The following is a 10432-nucleotide window of genomic DNA, read 5'->3' on the forward strand; positions in this document are numbered from 1 at the left end:
ATCATACTATGTGTGCTCTCCTTACATACCTTATTACCTAACCTTAGAAGAAATTGAATCATACTTGTATTTGATATTTAATTCATGAAATAAAAATGATTGGCTATATATAGTATAAAGAATTGTAGAAAAACTGAATTGGCTATGTAGAGTTTGTACAGTTAAGTACATGAAAGATTGAATCTATTTCAACAAAAATACATGACTCAAGAAAATTAATTCTTGCCTCTAATGTTTTTGTGCTCTCATTTTACTACCCGATGATCCATCCTTTTGTCCCATATGTCTATGAGACCTCGTCTTCAACTCAATCACTTGCTCATGAAACCTACTTTCCCATCTGTCATGTTCAGTACTAACACTCACACTTCTCCATCTCTCATGATCACTACTAACACTCATCACTTCGCTTTTGAAAGCCAATTCATTATCATACTATTCTCTAAGCCTTGGATTGGACAAGGTCTTGTAAGCTGCATTTAGTTGAACAAACATCCTCGTTGAGTCCTCCTTCATGGAAGGATCATGGCACACATCATGGTGGTATTGAAGAGCCATTGACCTATAAGCCTTTTTGATGTCATCCATTGTTGCACTTCTTGGAATCACATGTAATATTTTTACAAGTTTTCTTGGGTTAACGTTGTGGCCTTGCATGGAACACTACCAAACTTCACACTAGAAGCTCTTTGATGTTGTTTACTCGAGAGTGGAAGGCCATGAGATCCAGAGGGCTTGGACATGCTTAGGCTTGAACTTCAGCTTAAAGGTAAAACATCAATTGCTCTAGTTTTAGAAGCACTCTTCTATTGTTGGTCTTGTTGAGTGTGTCATATAGGTTCACTCTCTATGAGTTCTGAAGATTGTGCTTAGCGTCCTTTAAGTTTATAAAAATATCATATTTTCAATTAAAAAGGTTGTGTCATTTTTGGAATGTAATATCTGCTTGCACCATATTCTAACATAAACCAAATTACTATTTACTATGATCATAATGATAAGTGAGGTTCTTGCTAGAAGCGGAAAAATAGGGAAGGTAGGAGAAAAACAAGTTCCATCATTTAGTTTTCACCCTTTTTTTCATCATTAAATTTGTTAACAACATGGTCTTTCATATTTTCTTTTAGACATACTCTCTTCTATTGGGTGAAGGTGTGAACCTCACTAAATATGTGGTTCAAATTCCAAACTAGTGACACCTACATGAATTTCAATCAATAGAAGAGAGTACATTGAAAAGGATGTCAGAGATTGTGTTGCTGGTATTGCTCATTTGACCATTTTCCATGCTTTTTCTTAAGGACTTAGAATACACATGTAGAAACTACTAGTATAAGAAGGTGGATAGCTTGTGGTCATGTTTGCCCAAACAACCAAAACAATTATATATTTAAGGAAGCCTCTTTTTTTTACCAAACAACCAAAACAATTATATATTTAAGGAAGCCTTTTTTAACTATAGTCTGCTTAGTATCACAGATGAGAAATTCATAATTCAGGTTGAGTTGAGCTTGTATGATGTGCCATCATTTTCTTCTATTTTCTAAACCCTTTTTGCACCATTTTAATTATTGATTGGTCTTAATTGTCAATTAATTAGGCAGTTTTATTATTTGGGCCCATTCAGCTAATTTGATGTTTTTAATCTAATTTCAGGAATTAATGAAGCATTGGGCTTGAATCTAGCATTGGACTTGAATCTAGAATTGGGTTTGGACTTGAAGAGGGCAGACTAATTTATTCTATAAAATTAGATCTTATCTTATCTAGATATTATTTAGATTTGATCTCATCTAGATATTATTTCATCTAGATCTTATCTTATCTTATCTTATCTAGATTTGATTTGATTTTACTTATGGGCTTGGATTTAAAACATATTTGTAAGCTTTGGGGCTGAAAAAAACTATATAACAGCACCAAGGTTCTAGTTTAGGGACTCCCTCTCTCCCTCGCGGGAGACTCTCTCTCTCTCCTCTCTCTCTTCTATTTTTCGTTTTTAGTTTTAGTCTCTCTTCTCTTTCTCTTTTATTTTTCGTTTTTTTACAATTCCAGTTCAGACTTTTAGTTTTATCAATAAAATTTCATTCTCTATTTGATTAATGGAAGGCTAAGTCCGCAGCGTTGTTTTCCCTTGAGGATCAAGCACAGTTCTCTTTGAGGTTCTATTATTACTGTTAAATTCTGTTTAGTTTTTCCTCTTCACTAATTACTTTGAATTTGTTGCTTTTAATTCACGCATGCTTAGTGCTTGATTAATTGTCTCTGCGCTTAATTTACGTTCATGCTTAATGATCGTTTATGAGTAATTGGTGTATGTGATGCTTAATCACATAATGAATGCCTTATGTTGAATTTCGCTTAGTAATTTAATTTAGGGTTGGATTAAGTGGTTAAACTGATAAAGGATAAACTCTCGTAACCTAGGATAAGAGACTTGCTTGTGAATCAAGGGGAAGCAACGTGTTTTAATTCTGATATTTTCTAATTCACATATATTCGCTGTTTAATTTACAAAAGCAAACAACCCCCCCATCGTTACTGTTACTGTTACTGCAAGTATATTATGAACATTTGGCTTGTCACTGCTCGTTGGGAAACGACCTAGGATCACTTCCTAGTTACTACATTTTAATGTTTATTTGATTCGGGTACGGCCTCGATCAAATTTGGCGCCGTTGCCGGGGAGCAGTGTCCAAAGGTTCATAATAGCTAGCTATTGTTGTGTGTTTAATCCTTTCGTGTTTTATGTTTAATTGTTAGTATTGTGTTAGTATGTGTGTTAGTGTTGATTAGTTCACTGGTATTGATAACAGACAAATCCAGAATCCATATATCTAGGCTAATTAGACTTGTCAGGTTTTAGCGATTTTAATATATAGATTTTAGTCCTTATTTTCATTGTCGGACTTCCTTACTCCACCCTACTCTTCCTCCACCATGACTTAGGGAGTTTTTCTTTTCCTATCTCCTTCTTTGCTTTTATTACACTTGTCCGATTCTCTTTGATGATTTAATTGTTTTTAATCTTTTAATTGTGCTACATTGAGGACAATGTGTTGTTTAAGTATGGGGGGGGGGGGGAGTGTTCTTTGGTTTTGCTAGTTTTGTTGGTTTTGTTAATTTGTTAGTTGTGTTAATTTGTTAATGTTGTTAGTTTCGTCGGATTTTCAGTTTAATATTTTGGGTCAATTTCATGTGCACGTACGACTTTGCATTTTAGGAACTCTAAACTCTTGAGCCCATTTTAACACCGCAACACAGACGATGATAGGGTTTTGTGGAATTTTCAAGGAAAAAATTTCCTAGAAAATTGACGATGACATGCAATTACAAATCTCCCTTGACAAGCTACCAATCAAGCGATTGGATTCCATTGAATAAAATGGAATTGAACGATTCCCATTATATGCTTCCTTTCTTCTCCTTTTCCTGTTTTTCAATCTTTTCTTCTAAATGTTACCTAATGTAGATTCCATTTCAAAAGTATTGATATGAACAAGAACATTGAACCCTAATTTCTGTTTGCAATTTTTTCCCATGACTTCTCTCTTCATTTTTGCACTTGTTCGTGTTTTTGTGTTATTGTAGCGATGTGGATTATGATGAGAAGCGACTCTCCCTAATTAGGCAAATTGACTTCACTTGGGCTGTTGAGAAGGATAAGGAGAAGAAAAATAAGCAGAAGAGCTCAAAGGAGACCTCATTGCCATGACAATGGTAGGGTATGGTAGAAATTTGCAGTTGGCTCAGCAGGAGCTCTCTGTCATCATAAATCTCATTAACATTGTATGCACATGTTACTCTCTGTCATTCATGGGAAAGACCTCAAGTAAGGGCTTCCTTTGGACATTCTTTAGAAGAAAATTCCTGCATGTAAATTGTGTTAGTTTCATTCATCAAGGACTGTAATATAGTGTTGAGAAAACTTTTTTGAATGTCAACTTACAATTCCAAAGAACTAACAATCATGGGTATAAAATTAGGGATCATGCCATTTGATCATAATGAAGACTTTCTTGTATAACCAACTTCTTTGCATTATGGGTGGCAACCGTGTTTTGAATTTTGACTAAGTTTTTTCTTAGGTATTTTTTTGGTGTAATTGTTTATAGTGTAAATTTGTAATTCTGCAAGTTATGTGTAGTCTGAGTGTCTGACAATACATACATGATGTTTTGTTCATATTATTGTTTTTAGGTTGAAGAAAATGATGTAGTAATAATGACTAGCATGACAAGACCAAAACTATTACCAAATGAAGCTTTGGCTGACTTGGTTGTATCTACAGCTACCAACCTGCAATGTTACTGTGTAAATATTCTCATATGTTCTTTATCTTTAAAGAAAATTTGTGCTGATGTTTATTTGAAGTTTTATGTATGTTCATAATAGTAAGTCAAGATCACCTCCCTTTTTTCAATGTCGTAAGTTGTAGAAATTTTTTAATAGTACAAGAATGAAACTCAAATTGTAGCCACTTGAGTCTTGTAAAACTTGTCAATGACAATAACAATTGGTTTAAATTTTACTGGGATAAGTAATTAAATCTTTGAACAAACTTTCTATTTTGTGGAGGATGTTGGGAAATATTTCAAGCAATCTACCAAGGCTTTTGAACAACAGGTTGCTCGAGAATCTAGGTTTTATGGTGCCCTTATCAGGCGAATTTCGATTCTTAACTTTGCCTTTATTATTAACTTATTTGGGTTAATGCTTATAAGAATTTGAGAACATGTTTAGATCACAAATAACCCTGTTTCATTGCCTTCAAAAGCTGGTTCTCAAGTAGTAACTTAACACACATTTGTATATTCATCAATAATTTAAAGAAACTGCAAGTACAATTCTTGTTTAAAGCTTATTTTCTTTCTTATGATTTCATGGATTTGATCATTTTTGGAAGATTGAGCGGATTTATTCTTGATTTTGTTGTCTTATATGTTTTGTGTGAATCTGTTTGGCATTTCCTATCTTTAATCTATTTTATTTTCTTCCATTAATGGTTTTAGAATCAAACAAATGACAATAGAATTGCTAATATTGGTGCAGGTGCATCCATATACTTATCGAAATGAGTTCCCATATATGCATTTCAACTTCAGTCAAGATCGGTATATGGAGTATGATTATTGGATCAACAAGACAAGCGTTGATGGTCTCTTTACAATCTTCACTAGTAGTCTTCATCATTATTAGGAATGGACCTCTAACCATAAAGATGATGATTCATTTGAAAAAGTCTTCTCAATTCTTTTTTTGCATCATTATTTATGCTTCTACTGAAGATAGGACTGAGTTCACACTAGCATTAGTCTTCCAATGCCTTGTATCATCTGTACAAAAGCAATTGCCCAAGTTGATATTTAGGTTATTGTTAATGGGAGCAGGGTGTGTATGAACTTGCTACATCTTTTTCATTTAATGTTGTCATTTTATTTCAATCCTTCTAAAAGAAATTTATCTTAAAGACTATATACATCATGTGATTGGCATATAATATGTATGGTATAAGAGTACTACATACAAAATACTAATATGACATTTTTGAGCTTTCTGTGCAACATGATTAAGAATGTCAAGGGACACTGGTCATTGGCCTTTGAAAACTGTTTTTGAAGTTAATTAGCTATTGTTTGGACTTTGGACAGGGATATATTATATATACCATAAAACATGCCATCTTTATTTAAGTTGCTAAGAAAGTTTTAAGGGAGCTAGTTTGACTATATTGTGCCTTCCTGTTGAGTTAATTTACATGCAAAGTTTTAATATAAAAGATTTCCTAGTGTCAATAAATAATGGGTTTTTATTTGAGGGTTTCCTTCTATTCTAATAGAGTGGAAAGGAATGCTCAACTACTTCCACAAGCATATGTTATTATGAGTAGTGTTGAAGAAGTTTCTTCTAGTGCAAAGCCTCTGGTTAGACACATTCAGAAACTCCCCAAGGAAATCAAGAAAGTCATTGCATCATTACCTTTAGTCTTGCGCTCAATGTTATAAACTTTCTCTGACTTTGTAAAACATGTATCCCGAGTGAATTACGAGGAAGAAGTCTCCCTCTTTGACAAGCTTTGGTTATTACTTGTAGTGTTATATTTGTGCCAATATTTCAAAAAATCCCTAGAAGGAAAATTGTTTGTTGTTTTTGCATAGTGTTGAATTGAACATAGTCTTTCAAGTATAATAAAGTTGTGTAGGACTCTAGATGATTTAGTTAAAATGTAATTTGACACCAAACTACACATATTTTGGTCTAATGAAACTTTGATGTGAAGATACCTAGTGAAAATATTTAACCATTAGAGGGAATATTGTATTTGGATTTTCTTAGGCTTATAGCCATATATGCATTAGATTCTAATATATTTTTTGTCACTCTAATTTCCTCTATTATGGTTTTGGTCCCTATACTGTCACGACCCACTCTTGGGACATGACCGGCGCACAGACTATGACTTTCTTAGTCTGGCCAACCTATCCTATACAACATAACCTGCAAAAGAACACAATGTATATATATCTAGACAAATCCATATACTGGTATCTCATCTCATCCATTTAATAGCAAAGTGGATTATAAACACTAATCATCAAGTGCATCATCATCATATCTATAAAAGAGAGTCATTTACATTTCCAAAATAAAGGAGTCCCCTCTAAATCTAGTACTACCCTAGTCCCTATAGCTGCATTATGCTGGAGTTACAACCAAAATATCCATCAGACACAATGGGGACCTCCCAAAAAGATAATCAAGTTCCTGGGTGTGCCAGCAAATCCCAGAAAATCGGTTACTCCACTACTGGGGATCTGAGAAAAGGAGTAAAATAAGGGGTAAGTCACAAGGACTTAGTGAGAGCATAATATACTAAGCAGACATGAAAGAGAGCACCATTTAACATGAATCTTTCCATTTCCAAAACATATTAAAATAACATTCTTGAAAGTAATGAACAAAAATAGACTTGCTTTCAGAAATCACTGTACGCAAAGAATATACATTTCAAAACTTCTCATAATCTGGTATTCAACATAATTACTTTAAATAATCAAGCATTTATTCTACTATGTGCACATAGACCACATTATCTCTTCGTTGTGGTGAACGGTAACTATATAACTACGGCATTTAGCTCGTAGGCTGCATTATCTCTTCGTTGCAGTGAACGGAACATATAAATATACTATGAGAATTTAACTCATAGGCTACATTATCTCTTCGTTGTAGCAAACGACATATATCATTTACTGTACAAAAATCAACTCATAGGCTACATTATCTCTTCGTTGTAGCAAACGACATATCCTTCATGAACCCAACATAAATAAAATTAAACAAACAGTTCAACATTCATCCTTATATATTATCAAGATCTCAAAATATATATCCAAGCTCACCAAAAATATATATATTCAGAAGTATACTTGTTCCTCTATAAAGAACTTTAAGGAAATCGCTAAGTATATTAGCTACTCACCTAAATAATGCAATCACTGACTTCTACCGCTGTTAGGAAGGTCAACCACTGTATTTTCCACAGAACCTAAGCATTTAAATAATAGAACAAGGGATTAGACAAAATCCCCAATTTTAGCAAACCTAGGGTTTTGAGAAAATCACAATAATCTCTAATACTTAGTTTCTAACTCTTTTTCTTAGCCCATGACTAATCGGTGCTATAACATACTCATCTAACATAACGGGTCATAAACATTTACCTTAAAGAGATCAAACAGAAAAACCTAGGAACTGTGTAGTGTTTTCCCCTTTTTCCCATCACCTCCTTGTGCTTGGAAAAACCCAAAGGTGTAAAAAGCTTGCAAATTTTTGGGGGAGAAGGGATAAGGTTAGAGAGGTGTGGCTGCTGCAAGAAGAAAAAGAAAGGAAGTTTACGGAAATAGGGGAGCTCTCGGGAGTTTTAAAAAAAAACTGCAGGGGAGTGGCTTTCTTATATTAATATTATATTATTATTTTCTTTTCTCTTTCCTTTTTATTTAAATGGTGCGTTTCATTCTTCCCCCCTTAAAAAAAATTCGTCCTCAAATTTTGATCTATGACTAACCTTGAGTCTCAAACAAATGAGGATACTTTTCACGCATAATGGTTTCTGGTTCCCAAGTCATCTCCTCACCAGTTGGTCCTCTCCAAGCCACTTTCACTGATACAACATCCTTAGAACGTAAACGTTTCACACGTTTATCCATTATAGCCACTAGTTGTTCTGTATAACTAAGATTCTCATCAAGCTGCACTGACTGAAGTTGAATAACGTGAGAAGGGTCATGAACATACTTTCAAAGCATCGACACATGAAATACTGGGTGAACACTCGATAGATCAAGCGGGAGGGCTAAACGATAAGCCACTTGCCCCACCCTCTCTAGAATCTCAAAAGGACCAATAAACCCGGGGCTAAGTTTACCTTTCCGACCAAAACGTAAGATACCTTTCATGGGAGACACACGCAAAAATACATGTTCTCCTACACTGAACTCTAAAGGTCGACGTCTCTGATCTGAATAAGACTTTTGTCTACTCTGAGCAGTCAGTAAGTGATCTCGGATTATCTTAACCTTCTCAACAACTTCTTGAATTAGATCTGGGCCTACTAACCTAGGCTCTCCCACTTTGAACCATCCAATCGGTGACCTACAATGCCTCCCATACAAGGCCTCAAAAGGTGCCATTTGAATACTAGATTGATAACTGTTATTATAAGCAAACTCTGCCAAAGGCAAGTATTGATCCCAACCACCTCCAAAATCAAGCATGCAAGCACGCAACATATCTTCTAGGATTTGTATCGTTCTTTCTGATTGACCATCAGTCTGAGGGTGAAAAGCAGTACTCAAATCTAATCTAGTCCCTAAGGCCAGTTGGAAAGACTTCCAAAATTGAGTTGTGAACTGAGGGCCCCGATCTGATATGATGGACAAAGGCACTCCATGCAAAGATACTATCTTCTTTAAATAGATCTTGGCCTACTGAGTTGCTGAGTAGGTAGTTTTCACAGGTAAAAAGTGCGCTGACTTAGTCAATCGATCTACAATCACCCAAACCGAGTCATAACCCTTTGAGGTTTTAGGTAACCCCGTCACAAAATCCATAGTAATCCTCTCCCATTTCCATTCAGGTATATCAATTCTCTGAAATAAGCCTGCGGGCTTTTGATGCTCTGCTTTAACTTGTTGACATACTAGACATTTAGATACAAATTCAGCAACATCCTTTTTCATCCCTTCCCACCAAAAGAACTCCTTCAAGTCTTGATACATTTTAGTAGAACCTGGGTGAATGGTGTAAGAGGAATAATGAACCTCTTCCATAATCTTTTCCCTCAAGCCTCCTGAATTAGGAACACATAGGCGAGTGCCAAAATGTAATACACCTTCAGAATCAACTACAAAATCAGAAACCTTTCCTGCTTGAGTCTCCTCCACAATCTTCCTTGAGTGAGGGTCTTCCCTTTGAGTGACCTTGATGGTATCCACTAAAGTGGAACGAGCATGAACATGGGCTAAAAATGATTCAGTGCCTGCAACCTCAAACCTTACTCCACTAGCTACAAGATCCTAAAACTCCTTCACTACTGGTCTCCTAACTTCAACAATGTGAGCTAAGCTACCCATAGACTTTCTACTCAAAGCATCAGCAACTACATTTGCTTTACCTGGATGATATAAGATCGTGCAATCATAATCTTTTAAGAGCTCCATCCACCTACTTTGCCTCAAATTCAAGTCCTTCTGCTGAAATATGTACTTAAGACTCTTATGATTCGTATAGATCTCACAAGTCTCACCATATAAGTAATGCCTCCAAATCTTAAGAGCAAAGATTATTGTTGCCATCTCTAGATCATGTGTAGGATAATTTTGTTCATGCCTCTTGAGTTGTCTAGAAGCATAAGCAATCACCCTCCCATGTGGCATCAAGACAAATGTCAGTCCAATCCTCGATGCATCACGATAAACCACATAACCTCCACCACCCGAAGGTAAGGCTAAAACAGGTGCGGATGTCAAGCAATCCTTTAGCTACCAAAAACCTTGCTCACATGCATCATTCCATTGGAATGCCACTTGCTTCTGTGTTAGTCTGGTTAGAGGAGCTGCAAGTCTCAAAAAATCCTTAATGAACCGTCGGTAGTATCCAGCAAGTCCAAGGAAACTACGAATTTCGGACACTGATGTAGGCCTAGGCCAACTTTGAATTGCTTCCACTTTCTTCATATCTACGCTTATAGCATCCTTAGATACCACATGACCTAAAAAGGCCACACTATCCAACCAGAATTCACATTTAGAGAACTTTGCATACAACTTATGCTCCTTCAAGGTTTGTAAGGCTAACCTCAAGTGTTGCTCATGCTCCTTTTTACTTTTAGAATACACCAAAATATCATCAATGAAAATTATCACAAAGT

At 35.4% G+C, this 10432-nt stretch overlaps 1 pseudogene; it reads right to left on the minus strand.

The window, feature by feature from the left end:
• Window positions 1-228: 228 nt before the first annotated feature.
• On the minus strand, window positions 229-1288 carry LOC114411247 (annotated as a pseudogene).
• Window positions 1289-10432: the final 9144 nt, after the last annotated feature.

This window comes from Glycine soja, chromosome 5, assembly GCF_004193775.1.
Source record: "Glycine soja cultivar W05 chromosome 5, ASM419377v2, whole genome shotgun sequence".
NCBI lineage: Eukaryota > Viridiplantae > Streptophyta > Magnoliopsida > Fabales > Fabaceae > Glycine > Glycine soja.